This window comes from Cavia porcellus, unplaced genomic scaffold (assembly GCF_034190915.1).
Source record: "Cavia porcellus strain 051 isolate PalLab524CR breed Dunkin Hartley unplaced genomic scaffold, mCavPor4.1 scaffold_27, whole genome shotgun sequence".
Classification (NCBI taxonomy): domain Eukaryota; kingdom Metazoa; phylum Chordata; class Mammalia; order Rodentia; family Caviidae; genus Cavia; species Cavia porcellus.
In genome coordinates, this window is record NW_026947510.1 from 31,574,171 (window position 1) to 31,589,984 (window position 15,814).

Here is a 15,814-nt window from a genome sequence, read left to right on the forward strand (position 1 = left end):
CATATGAAAAACAAATACGTTATGTTTACACTCTCCATTTCCTGTATTTCCAAATCCAAGTGACAAGCATTTCTGTGAAATTAGTGACATGATTGCAAACCCATGTCCAAATTGCTGTGAATAACAACTTCAGTGTCACTTCTTTGCTATCAGTTATTGCATCCTGGTTTTGCAATTCAATTTTCCAGTGCAATTAATACATTAATTCACAGCTTGTGTTCCAGAAGTTATTCATCAGTAACTTAAATATCAAAAGAATAATTTCAGTCTCATTCTCTGAGCCCAATATTACCTGCCATCAAAGTCAGACAAAGACACTATAATAATAGAAATTTTCAAGCAAATATCCTTGATACAAAAGTCCTCAAAAATACTAGCAAAATGAATTAACCTTAAGAAGATCATAAATTTTGATCAATTGGAATTCATTCCAGGGATGAAAGCATGGTTCACCCATGCAAACAGTTAATATGATGTTATATAAAGAGAATAAAAGGAGAAAACTTATGATCATCTCATTGTATACAGAAAGCATTGAAGCCAAGGGAACTTTCATTTATGATAAAATGCTCAACAAATTGGGAATGGAAGGAATGTACTTCAGCATCATATAGCATGCCCAAAGTTACTTTCACCATCAATCATTCAAGGCTGAAAGATTTTCTTTAAGATCAAGAACCATGACTACCATTGCCACTTCTACTCTATGTAACCCTGGTCAGAGTATTAGGCAATAGAAAGAAACAAAAGAAATTAAAGTGAAATAGATATTGTAACATTATATCTTTGTGAGAATGACATGATCTTTGTTATGGCTTGTGTCTAGATGTATTTCTAAAGCCTCATTTACTTACAAGTAATGCTTTTAAGAAATGACTGGATCTAGGTAGGGTTTGTGATACTGGGATTAAGGGTGTGAAATACTAATTTAGCCCTCTTTTTGGAATTAGTATAGTTATGAATTGCGCCATTCAAATGACTGGCAGACTTAATGGGATAAAAGGGTTAGGCAGGCTGCTCCTCACTGCTTGCTGGGTGTTTGTCCGTTTGTTTTCCTGTCTTGCTGTGGACTCCTTCTCCTCTGCAATGCTCCTCTGCCATGCTGCCCTCTCTTGGAGCCAGCCAACTCTGGACTGAAACCTTGACAAACTGTGAAGGAAATAAATCTTTTCCTTCTTTAGCTTGGCCATTGGGTATGTTGTCTCAGCAATTAGAAAAGTAACTAAGACAGTCTTTTATGGAAATCCCTGAATTATCATAAAAAATTATAAAAATAAAAATGAGTTCTGTGAAGTTATAGGACACAAAAAAAGCATGAAAACTCTACATTTCCTTGAACTGATAACAAAATGAAAAAGGAAATTAAGAAAACAACACATTTACAGTAGTTTCAAAAAATTAAAACACTTAGGAATATATTTAAACATAGAGATGTATTTTGTGTAATCACAAAATGTCAATGAAAGTACTTGAAAACCTACACAAGTGGAAAGATAACCACAATCATAGGTTAAAATAATTATTTTAAAAATTCTTATACCATATAATAACCCAATATAATCCCTACATAAATTCCAATGGTAATTTTCATAGAAATAATAAAATTCATATAGAATGATCCCTGCTTCTGTTCTAAAAAAAAGCTCTGGGCAATTTACAAAGGAAAAAAAAATTGTTGGATCAGCTTTCTGGAAATCCAAAAGCATATCACAGGCATCTTCTTAGCTTCTTTTGACAGTTGCCTCATGAACTGAGGAAAACATGGGGTAAGTACATGTGAAAGCAAAGGCATACAGGCAAGAGAAATTACAAAGTAGTTAAGGAAGAAGCCAAAGATTCATCTATTCTTGTCATAATAAATCTACTACTGAATGAATTCCTTCATGGCAGTTGAGCCCCTGTGACTTGATTATGTCTTAAAAGTCTCATCACCTTTAAACTATGCTACATTAAATATCAAGGATGACCATAAATTTTGGCATTAACAAAGCATATGCAAACTATCTCCTCAAATAAAAACAAAAGATGAACGGTGGTTGCCAGAATGAAAGGGGAAATGCAGAAGGTGATAGTCAAGGGGTACAAAGATTGAGCAATGTAAGATAAAAATGTCCTAGAGAATCATTATCCAGCTTGGTGCCCAGAGCTAATAATCCTGTATAGCATACTTAAAGTTGATGTATCTTATTAAGAATTCCTAACATTAAAAAATGAATATAAACAATAACAATCTTTGGAAAGCAATGTGTATGTCTATTGCCTTGATGATAGTGATGATTTCACAGATACATATTTTTTCACAAACTCAGAAACAGGTAAACTTTTTTGCATATCAATCAAGAATTCATGAAAATGATTTTTTAAAAGAAAAAGAAGGGATTATCTTAGATTATTTTCTTATCACTGGGACAAAATACCTGACACTCACAAGTTAAAGGATGAAAAGTTTATTTTGACTCACAGTTTATAGAGGCTTCAGTACACAGGTGGCTGATTCCAAGGCAGGGTGACATTATAGAAGGGCATCTCAGAGGAGAAACATGTTCACATCAGATACAAGAACAGCAGCAAGCATCAGCAAGCCTGCCTTCTTTCTGACCCTTTATATTTCAACCAAACTCTAAACGTATTGATTGGTGCCATCCCCATCCAGGGTGGAGTTTCCTGTATCCATACCATTACATCCAGTATCTCACAACCTAATCCAATTTCCCATACCTATGATCCAGCTACCTCCAAAAAGCCCCAGCTATGAGCACACGAGGCCTTGGTGGGACATGTAGGTACAAGCCATAATAAGAAAAGATAGCAAGAATTTGTCAGAATTGGCAAGGGTGAGTCTCATTCAGTGACTGTGACAGTTCATTCCTCACAAGCAGGAAACTTCGAAGGTTCAACTGCTCCGTATCTGGTGTATTTAATTTCACTGGTCAATCATAAATTATAAGTTATTGCCACACATCTCTTGCTCATAGTTAACTCTTACTAAACATATTTTAAAATTATATCATAAATACATACATGTATAAATTATTTTATAGAAATTATGTATCCATAATTCCAAGCCATTAAAGCATTAAAAGGCATTAAAAGCATCCATGCCATTAAAAGCATTCTGCTCTACTTAGCAGTTCTATTTATATTTGCAAAATAATATTTTGGAGTTTTATTTATGTAACTTTCTGGTATAAATTTAGTAATCAACAAATCATGCTAAATCAAATGATTTTAGTTGTCTTGTCAATAATCTTCCTTTATCTGAAAGAAAATCTGAATAGCATACATAACATATATATTTTTTATTTCTCAGAAAATCAGCCCTTAAGTCTGTCATATACAAGAATAAAAATCCATAGATAATGTATGTCCTCATCACTCCTTAGATATTTCTCCTACTTAGAGCGATATCCATCCACTTGAAAGCAATTTTTTTTTTACATAGCAACCTTCTAAAGGTGGTAGATGACAGCAGCTTGTTTTATAGTAACAGAAATGGAAATGAGGAAAAGAAACCTCATTCAAATATGTTTACGCTCAGTACTCTAGTAGGGTGAAGCAGGGGAATTACCCAAAAAAGCAATTATTTTTTAAAAGTAGTTGCTTTCTTTCCAGTGATGTTTTAAGTCCTGACCATAACATGTCAGTGAGCTGTGCTTGAGGTGACAATAATTCCAGATTATTGATTCATTAGCAATGTAAGAAATATTATCCAGTCAAATGGGACCGAATTCAGCAGTGTTATTAATGAGTCCTGAAAAAGAGAAAGGAGATGAACATTCCAGTTGCCTGCAAACCATAACAGCAGCATTTATGTTTCAAACAGTACCACAAAGACCGACCCTGTGCTGGAACCATCATCTCCAGTGTAATGGGCAGGAGCTATTTCCATCATTGGGATCAAACCCAGAATGACTTCATCTGTAAGAAGACAAAGGGACAGATCAGAGGGAGATGCAAGTTTGAGCATAAATACATTCAAAAGGGTACTTACAAGATAGCCTCATAGTGAATCAAGTCACCAAGAAATGAAATATGTTGAATTTTTTTCTAAAGCACAAATACACAGATTAAAAAATATCCTATGATGCAAATTGAATCATTAGCATGATATTATTCCTAATTTTGATGTTGTATCATATTCTTCACAAAATACTCAATGTACCCAGTAGATGAAAGAAAGACACTTAAATGAATGCTGCCCCCCTTCATTTGTTTCTAAACTCAGTTGTAGTTGTAAAAAGAACATGCATTAAACATTATTTTGGAGGAAAGAGAAAAGGTAGAATATATGAAGTCTTTTGTATACCTCTCCAAGAGATAATATTAAAGAAAGAATGGAAACTTTTTTCTTCCCACAGATACTTCTGAGGGAATGTCTTACCTTTTCTTCTTGCCCAGGCTATCCTCTTAACAAGTAATACCAGCATCATCTCTGTGTCTACACTCCTAACATCCTCATTGTGCTACTGACGATCCCCAAACCTGACTCATTTCCACTAAAAGAAGCTTTATCAAGTCACATTCTTCCATTTTCAGTGATGGATATTTCCAAGACCAAATACAGTGAGAAAAATAGACATCCTTGCTCTGTGCACATAGCAATTACTGCAGCTAGGGTTCAGCTATGGTGACACTAGATACCCTACTCTGCCTAGAATGTCACCTCTAATTTCCCAGAAAATAACTATTTCCCTTAATGAGCTTCAAATCCTATTTTACCTGCAAGAAAGAAACATAAATTAGAGGGATTGATGTGTAGGAAGCATAAAAATGAGAAGTAAATGAAGTGGATGATAAAAATGTAGCTTAGTATTGCTTTACAATTTATAGCTAAGGGAAAAGAAAAATGAGAAAACTTAAGGTGAAAAGTTTTGATTTATGTCACATAAAACTAGAGAATAATTTTAATATAAAATATATGAAAGTACATCTTTGTTTAAAAGATATATTTACTACATGTCCAAAATACTTTTTCCCACCAACAGAAGCTATGCTTCCTATGGGAAGTCAGCATGGGCAGGGAGATTTAGCCAGGTCTGCCTCTGCTTTCTGGCCACTGCAATTAGAAAAGTGTGGGCAGCCAACTCAAGAAGGGACATGCAGCCTGATAAGCCCAATTCACCTGAAGTCTGCCATTGGAGACTTTTGTTTCCAACAGGCAGCCATTACCCACCAGGAGAATCAGACAAACATACCTGTGTGCCTGCTGCCGGGGTCCTGCAGCAGACATGCAGGCTGAAAGAAGAAGCAGCCCCACCACTATGCACCCCTGGCCATCAAGTAAGTCTCAGTGTAGCTGCACAGGTCTGGAGAAGCTTGCCACATTCCCTGCTAACTCCATGGGAACCTGGGTTTAAGTACTTGGCCCATTCCCTACACCATGTAAAGGCAGCTAACATGGGAATTATCCGGGACCCCACAACTGGCTTGTTGGGAGGAACCTAGAAAAATACTAAGACAAAGGAGGAAAAGGCAATCTCAGACCTCTAGCCCACACAGAACAAGTCTGGGAGATACAGTCATGGAAGAAAACGGAAGTCACACACCTGAACTGTCCAAGATGACAGCAACTGAATTAAAGAAACAACTTCATGAGATTGCAAAAGTAATCAGATCAGAAATAATGTCTCAAGTAAAAAAAAGGAAATTAAAAACATAATGAAAGAATTGCTGAGCATATCCGAAAAGGAGCATAGGAAAACGAAGGAAACCTTGCTTGAACAATATAGAAAGGAATTACAGTGCATGAAGCAGATTCAAAGAGATATACAGGAAATTAAAAAGTCAACAAAAAGCTGAAAAACCTCTTGAAAGAGACTGGAGATAGACTTTCAGACCTTGAAGACAGGATTGCTGCTAGTGATCATAAAAGGAAAGATCTCTTAAAAATAACAAGGAACCAGGAAATAACAATTCAATGGCTGCAAGATGAAGCAAAGAAAAATAATTTGAGTGATAGGTATCAGTGAAGAAGCAAGGGTCAACACAATTGAAATAAAAAGGCTATTTACAGAAGTAATAGCATAAAACTTCCCAAACAAGGGAAAAAGATCTGGCATTCAGATAAATGAGGCACATAGAACTCCGTAACCAAGTAAATCTAGGCCTAGACATATATAATAATCAAGATCCCAGAAATTCAGCACAAGAGCAGAATATTAAAAGTTGTTAGAAAAAACAAACAGACCACTTATAAAGGAAACCAATCAGAATCATGGCAGCCTTCTCAACACAAACTGTCAAGTCAAGAAGAGCTTAGAATGAATTGCTTCAAATCCTGAAAGGAAACAGCTTCCAACCCAGATTGATGCACCCTGCAAAACTATCTTTCAAAGTTGATAGAAAAACAAGATACTTCCATGATAAAGAAAAAATGAAGGCATTCAAGACCACCAAACCAACTCAACAGAGAGTTCTAAAGGATATTCTGGAGAGAGAGAAAGATGACCATGATAACTGGAACAGTAGCAGAAAAGATCACTAAACAGGACAGGCCATTGAATGAAGAGGAAAAGTGGAGGACCAACAGCACTAGGAGAGCATGGCAGAGATGAACCAATGTGTGCCAGTTATAGCCACTAATTGTAGATGGTCTCAATTCACCAATAAAAATAAACAGGGAGAGTGGATCAAGGAACTAGATCCATCAATACATTGTATACAAGAAATATATTTAACTTGAAAGGAAATTTCATAGACTAAAAATCAAAGAGAAAAGAATTGTTCCACACAACAGGAGACCACAGAAAAGCAAAGGTAACCTGCCTATGAACCACAGAATGGATACGAAAGATATGGTATTTTTATGCAATGGAAAGCTACCCAGCTCTAAAGTAGGATAATATCAAGGCTCTTGTAGGTAAATGGATGCAACTTGAGATCATGGTCAGGGGTAAAATGGTTTGGACTCATACAAGTGAACACAGAGTTATTTCCCTAGCATAAAAAAACTGAAGGATTTAGTTGGATTCAAAAAGCACAATAGATATAATGAAAGTAATAAGATAGGAAAGGCCTAAAAAGGGAAATTGGAAAATACAGTTAATTTCCTAATATCTTGTTTTGAATTCTTGTATTGTCTTCATAATTTTGTTAGCTTTGGTTTTATTCTTTTCTTTTGTTATACTTTACAGTGTTGGCAGAGGCAGCTATTTTGAAGATAACAAGTTGTATTATGGTAATCATTGTTGATTCCCTATTATTTTAAGTCTTACAATGCTTTAGTTCTTTTGTTTAAATTGGTTTTATTCTGTTCTGATTTGTTTGATCTTATTATGTGTGATGGTATGAAAAGCTATTTTCAAGAAAATGCGATATTATGGTAGGCATTGTTGATGTCCTATCATCTTGTTTTGAAGTCTTACAGTGGTTTCATTCTTTTGTCTTGGTTGTTTTTATTCTGTTTTGTTCTATTTGATTTTACTATGCTTTATAGCATGTGCAGCTATTTTGAAGAAAACAAGAAACATTATAGTAGCAATTGTTCATTTCCTATTATCTTGTTTTGAAGTACCATAATATTGTCATTCTTTTGTTTTGATTGGTTTTATTCTATTCTGTTTTGCATGATTTTTTGTGTGAAGTTATGCACAACAATTTTGAAGAAAATGACAGAAATGGTAGCCATTGTTGATTTCCTGTTGTCTTGTTTTGAAGTTCTGTATTGCTTGCCTTGTTCTGTTCTGATTTGGTTTATTCTGTTTTGTTTTGTCATGATTTATTCTATTTAAGATTAAAAAAACATTCTATTAAGGTAGAAAAATTACTAATTAAGTTATTGTTATATTTTAGATATATCTAATGATCATATTCATCATAAAGAATTTGTGCCTGCATGATGGAACTTGAGTTGTTTCCCATTTTCTTACCCTTACTTCAGCCCCTATTCTTCTCCTATTTACAAAAGCTTTATTTTCATTTTTTCCTTCTTTATTGTTTTGTTTTAGTTTTTCTTTCCTTTCTTTAGCTCTGCTCTTTCCCTAGTTCCCAATCCTATTTGAATGTTTTCTTTCTAATTCACAATAACTATTATAACTTTTCTTTCTTATTTATACTTTTGGTTTCTCATACAATAGAAAAAATAAGGTATTTGCACATGTGTAACCAATTTATTTCACTTAAGAGTATGGAGAGTATGGTCTCAAGATCAGTTCATTTAGCAAGAAATGTCTCAAATTTATCCTTTTTTGTGACAGAGTAGTACTCAATTTTATCCAAAATACATCTTCATCCCTTCATAAGTTGACAAGCATTTGAGCTGTTTCCAAGATTAGAGCTATCATAAAATACGCAATTAAAAACATAGATGTGCCTGCATTGATATCTATGATGCTTTTATTCTTTTAGGAAGATACCTAGAAGGGGAATAGCTGGGTCAAATGGACTCTCTATTAGAACTCTTAAAGACATTGATGTAGGCAAAGACTTTATGAACAAAACACCAATCACACAGGAACTATCACAAAGAATTAACAACTGGGTTCTCATCTTATTAAAAAGCTTTTACACACCAAGAGAAACCACCAACAAAATAAAGAAGTGACTCATAGTGTGGCAAAAATTTTGCCAATTGTTCCTCAGGAAAAAAAGGACTACTGTCTAAAATATGTACAGAACTCAAAAATATCATACCCCTCAAAAAATATAAAGAGCCAACCAAAAATGAGCATCTGAAACAAATATACACTTCTTCTCAGATGAATGAATAGAAATGGCAGATAAATAAATGAGAAAATGTTCAACATCACTGGTCCCTCGAGAGATGCAAAGTAAAACAACATTGAGATTCTCTCTCACTTCAGAAATAATGACTATCATCAAGAACTCAACCAATAATGAATGCTGATGAGTAGTGTGGAAACTTCACTGAATTTAAACAGAATATGGTGAATAAACTTCTATTTTAAAAAGATGATTGTAAAAACAGAGGGGGAAACTTAACTCAATGGGATTTATAGGTGTCATTTTCTTAAGGGTGTTTTATAGGGATTTACAGGGTAAATGAATGCAGAAGTATTTGAAATAATATTCATTATTACATTTCTTTGAAGGATGTTGAAAATCTTCAGTTGCTAGAGAATTATTATAAAAGCTATTTTATTGGTACTTCATAGGGTAGATGAAGCAAGAGCTAAACTGAATATGCTCAATGTCACATAGTACCACAGAGTCTGTGAAAAGGACCAGAGGCCCAGGGGCAAGCAGAAAGGTTATGCAGGAGAAGGGATCCAGTTCCCCAGAAGTCTGGAGGCTCTCAAGGATCAGCTGAGATTTTAAAGATAATCTTTGAAACTAAAATTTATCTCAGGCTTTTCTTTAAGAAGAGATAAACCAAAGTTCTCATTTACTGTTGCTACCTACACCATTATTAAATGTTTGATGACAGTATTTTACATGATGTTAATGTTACAATAGAATAGATATTTAGAAAAAAATACCTAAACAGTGAGAAAAATGCTTCCTACAAAACCAAAATTAGAGGAATATGTATGGAATAGGAATTGGTTATTCGAGTTCCTGTTTTAAATTATCAGAACATTTAGGAAACTGGCTTTGTTTGGTTTTCTCTCTTATTACTCAAAGGTTATTGTTACATCCAACATCAAGGGTAAGATTTCCCTAAAAGGAATCATTTCTCTCTATTTTCCCCAAAGAAACTCTGAGCAACCTTTGCAAGAGTGATTAGAGCATAAAACAAGCTGCAGAGTTCTGTTTAGTAAGCTCCAAACAGGAAAGACTTGGGGTAGCTCAGTAAGTAGAGCAGTGTTTAAGAACAGAGACCAGACACAATCATCAAAGCATGATTACCGGAATCCGTGTCTCTCTCTCTGTACATAACACAATCATTCTAAAGTCAAGACTTGCACATTTCTTGTTATCAACATTATATATATATCTATATGTGTGTGTGTGTGTGTGTATTTACTTTACAAACCTTTATTGTTTTTGATTTTATTAACAATTATCCTTTTTCTTGTATTTCAGTTTTGCTTCCAGTATCACTGTTAACTTGAACTCCACAAAATTTTCAATAGTTTATATCTTGTATCTACATTCGTCTTGATTTCACAATATTTACATCTGTATCTCATGATTATATATATATATATATTTTAACAATTTCCTTTATCTCAAATCTGTAACAGTAAAATAAAAGCACAACTTCACTGTAATGTCAAGAATTTAGAGATAACATTATGATGCCATTAGTTTTTCTTGAGTGTTGAGAAACTGTTTCATTTTTCCCAGAAGGACGTGAATAAGCTAAACACATTTGTTCTTTGGAAATGAGAAGACAACAGTGGCATTAAAAAGGAGAAGTGGATATAAAAGCTGAGATTGATTTTTCCTTACTACTTCCTTATTATGCTAAGATACAAACAACAAAGGAAGTTGAAGATCAAACATAAAAACTTCCACAAAATGGAGAGCATTATTAGCTATCCACTTTACTGAAATATCAAAGGCTTTCACATTTTTCATTTTTTAATTTTTGTAAATGTAATTCTCTGGCAAAAATAATTTTGCTAAAAACATATATCACCGTGTTTGTTTAACAAACACATTATATCCAGCCTCTATTAAAGAAATGAGGCAAAGTTACATTTCCAAAATTGGACTCTACAGAAGTCTTGCTAATGGAATAGGACATATCTGGTCATATTCCATGTTTGTGATTTCCATGGAATTCTTTGAAAATTGGTGTTTAAATGCTAATGATTCTGAGGAAAATTACTGAGTGAGTTTAAAAAATATTTATTTAAATAATTTTAAAACTTTGTTTACTCTGTGTTTAGATAAACCTGGGTGGCCCACCTCAATTGGCAAGAGGGATTCATTTTTACCCTCATGTTTGATATATTAAGAATGGGATATTTTATGTTATTAACAACAACTGTCTCACTGATTTCTGTGCTGAGTTCAAGATGAAGCCCCAAGCAGTTACATAAGAATACTCACCAGAATTTGTATGCTACATTGACCCATAGAGTGACCTTATTAATATAATTAAGGTTGATATGTAGACATTAAAATGAGATGTAAGAGTACAAATGATTTTAGATTAAGCAAATGACACTGTCCAAATGACTATTGCTAAATTCAGTGTTGTCCTTCCCTGTATTTTTCAAGCCAGCTACATGGCAAACAATACAGCAAAGATTAAATAAAACTATGTTACAATTAACGAATTATGTATTATTTAAAAGTCTAATGAAATCTGAGGATTTGCTGGATGTAAATTATCTGTACTTCTAAAATGATAAATTATTTTTATAATGTAATTTCTTGCTTTTCCCCAAATTGAAGTAGATGTGCAAACTCAAAAGTTGTCAGAACTTTCTGGAGAACTTAGAGATGAAACAAGTTACAGGAGAAATAGAATTTGCCATCGAGGGTAAATGAACATAATGGAGAAGATGGAGAACAAGCAGGCAAGGTCCTGAAACCTAATATCTGCTTTATTTCTTAGTCTTTACTTTCTAAATACTTAAAATGACTCTATCACTGGAAACATTTTAAGGCTGAAACTTTTGACAGAAAACCTGATAGCAAATGCTAAAACTGGTCAAATGGAAGTGAGAATTAAAAACTTTTAGAAATAATGTCTGGTTATTGGTGCTTTTTGACAGAACACATGCATCTACAAAACAATTTTCTTTTACCCTGAACTTCTATTTCCAGTCTCCAAAGTTATTTCTCCCTCACATACCTATTTGGTAGCAGATTCTAAACAACAGGTTTGAACCTGTTTCTTCCTTTTTGAGGGGCATGCACCATTGATTTAAAGGATCTCTCTCTCTCTCTCTCTCTCTCTCTCTCTCTCTCTCTCTCTCTCTCCCTACCCACACTTTGTCTCCCTTTCTTTGTCTTTCTTTTTTTTTTTTAATTTGGCTTCAAGATCTTTCATAATCCATTGAACAGGTTATAAATTAAGAATGATGCATCCCCATAGCCAGTGTTATTACATGGAATAAATTGTGTCCCCCAAATTTACCCACAAATATTACTGTATTTGGAGATAAAGTCTTTGTGGAAGAAGATGATTAAATGAGATCATAAGGGTAACAACTGATCAACTGATCTTGGGACTGATGCACAAAAAATAAGAGGAAGAAAAGGAAGAGAATCCAGTAAGCTCTCTTTCTCTTTAGATGCAAGTACAGAAGGAAAGTCATATGAAATACAATGAGAAGATGGCCATCTGCAAACTAGAAAGAAAGCCCTGTCTAGAAACCAAATTTGCTAGTAATATGATCGTGGCAATTCTAGCTCTAGAAAGTAAGTTTCTGTTGTCTAAGTCTTCCATTCGATGGTATCTCATTGTCAGTTAAAACAGATTAATACAGATTTTGTTACCTATAAATGAGGTGCTGTTTTAACAAAGCCTAAAAATGTGGAGGTGGCCTTGAAAATGAGTAATGAGCAGAAGCTAGAAACATTTTGAGATACATGCCAGAAATAAAGGGACTATGGTACCATGGAACTATGGAACTATGGGACTATGCGATTATGGGACTATGCCTTAAGGGACTATGGGTAGAAAAATAATGTTAAAGGTACCTCTGGAAAATTCTCAGATGCAAAAGGTGAACATATTACTGGAGATATGTTAAGTAAGTAAAAATGAAAACAAATTGAACAGAATTCTGCTCTAGCATTTGGGGGAAGATAAGAGTTTTTGAATAACAACCTTGGCTATTTAGACAAGATTATTAAGTAAGAGTACTACTTGGGTTGTCCCTATTGCTATGATAAAATGTGATAGAAGGAGGTAAAATTAAAGAAATCATTAAGTAAAAATTTGAAAAGAGATTTCCAGGCAGACATTGTACAGCTGAGATATAACCCTGGCCTCCTTCATATGCAATATAACACCTATTGTTAAATTCCTACCACCTTGTTTTGAAATTTTATATTGCTGCTGGGTGTGTGTGTGTGTGTGTGTGTGTGTGTGTGTGTGTGTGTGTGATCATTTTGCTTTTGCTGTTGTTTAATGGATTGCTTGCTTCTTGATTTTTTCTTTAAAATAAAAAAGAAAAGAGGTTATGAGAATTTTGAAAAGTCTTAAACCATCTGTATTGTAAAAACTCAGAAAAACTATTCTATGGGGATACCAAGAGTTTGGGTGGAAAGTTACTTCACAGAGAGATTACCCTTGATTTTAAATGAGCACCTCTATAAAGGTCAGGACTAGAGATTGAATTACACCAGCAAGGGCATTATCATTTGGACCAAATGGAACACATGGCATAAAATCTTTTAAAAGTAGATTAACTGAATTCTTGGGCTTTTATATTGGAAAAAATAAGGATATCTGATTATAAGTATGCCTTATCCTTCAAGAAAAAAATAAAGCTGACCCTAAATACGATTCAGAGTTGACTAAGTTCTAAAAGAGAGACCTTTCACACAGTTTCGGGGTAACAGACAATTAATTCAGCTTTCAAGTACCAGGCTTCTCCAGCCCAGCACCTATGGAGCAAAGATATCAAGAAATGCTCAATGGATTAAGTCATTGCCTAGCACTCTGAAAACCAAGTCACTATCTTAGTGGGCCTGAAGGACAGTGTGACTAGAAAAGGAAGTTTATCGTCAAGCCTTAAACTATAGTAGAATTAACCATGCAAGTTTTTGAAATTCATTTGGACCCATCACGCCTTTTTTCTTATTTCTCCCTTTGGGGATAGCGAGGTATATTTTATGCCCGTGTTACTCTTGTATTATATAAGCACAAACTTTGTCTGTTTTCACAGGTTCAGAGCTGGAGATTTTTTTCCCTTGGGATGAGCTGTATCTTGACTCTCACCCATACATGATTTAGGAATTTAAACTGATGCTGGGATGAGACCTTTTAGAGTTGTCATCATGGGGTGAATGAATTTTACTTGAGATAAAAAACACGTCTTTGGGAGCTAGATATAGTAATTAGTGCAGGCTGATCTATGTCCCTCCAAATTTGTAAGTTGAAGAGGTCACCTATAATGCAACTGTATTGGGAGACAGATACTTCACAGGGAGGATTGAAGTTAAATGAAGATATGAGAACAAGACCTCAAGACATACTTTGAGGCTTTTATAAGAAGAAGGGATGCCAGAGATTTTCCTCTCTGCATATGCTTTCAGGAATGGAGGTATGAGAAGACAAGAGAGAGAAGGCTGTTGTCTACAAGTCAGGCAGAGAATCCTTAATAGAATTTTGTTTTTAGCAATTTGATCACATATTATGTATCTTAAAATAAATGTTTTTATTTTATATTTTTGGGTGATGGAAATCTGAAGGCCATATTTCAGTGGAGTGTTTAGTTCAAGTCTCTGTAGCTTCTGCTAGTTGCTGACAGTCTCAGGTATCTGTTGACTGGTGGGTTCATACCACTCTGTGCTTCCACGATCACTTGGTATTCCACCAATATGTCTCCATACTCACATTTTCTTCTTCTTAGAAGAAAATTCGCCTTAATCCCATAAAACCTTATAACAACTTGATCACATCTACCCAAATTCTATTTCCAAACAAGGTCATATTAATAGGTAACATAGCACAGGCCTTAAACATACTGTTCATGTGTGCAAAAGGGCACAGTTCAATCCTTAATAATGCACTATGAAAAATTGAAAATAGTTAAGCAGTAAATGAAAAATATCTATTATTGTTGCAATGCATTTGCAAAAAAATATTTCAACGTAAAATGTTTAAAATCCTATATTGATTTTTGTTGCTGTTTTTATTTTTAAAAAAAAGTTCATTAAAGAAAAAATGAAAATGTAATTTTGTAAATGTATCATTGAAATAATTTTAAATAAATATGTTTACAGCCCGTAAATTAGCAAGCTTCAAACTTCTGTGAATGCAAATATGCTCTATCTGTATAAATATGTCAATATTGCAAGTCACCAAAACATATATAATCTTTGTTTTTAATTATATAATTTCTTATTATAAATCTTTGCATGAAGGTTTTATCTTCCAGTGTGGTCACAATAAGTCAAATTATTAAGTAAGTGGAAGATTCTTCTTTCCTTTCCATCTATGCTACGTCATGATAAAAGATGCTGCAGAAATTCAGCAAATACTCTATGGTAAGGATGAAATAAGCAATTATAAGCTCAAAGACATAAGAATGTTTTATTTTTAGTATTATAACTTTTAATTGACAGACCTTGAGAGAAAATAAGAGCATATATGCAAATAAAATTGTAGATGACAGGAATATTTACTTTCTACTAAGATCTGCCTCTCTGTCAGGGGACAATGGGACCACTCTCAACAAGAAAGACAATTTTGTGGATCATGTGGGCAGTAGGAAGATAAGGTGTTGATTTCCAGTCTGAGAAGGCAAAGGAGTTGGAGGAGAACATACAGAGGTAAAAAGATCTAGAAAGTTCACTGGCCAGGCAAGAAATTTCCTATTTATGAACCAAGTTGGTGAGGTGAAAAGGTCAATAGCAGTATCATGCAAGTGACACAGTCATATAGTAACGTAGAATATGATAACATCTATATCTATGACACATTCAATCGCAAATAAATGCATTTGCCTGTAGGGACAATGCAGGTAATGCAAATGCCTAGAGACATTGAGAGAATGTGGTAAAATGGCAACTTTGTGTTCTTCTAAGAGGATAAAGTCACACAACAGAAGCTCACTGTGGTCATGTTAGTATGATTACATAATGTTTCCATTATCTTATTTTCAAGAGAGCTGAAAATTTAGATGCCAGTATTAGTTCAGTTAACTCTTAAAACAAAAAGCATACACTTAGAATGACAGAAGCAAAATATTTACAAAAGATAGAAACGATAGAAAAATGAAAT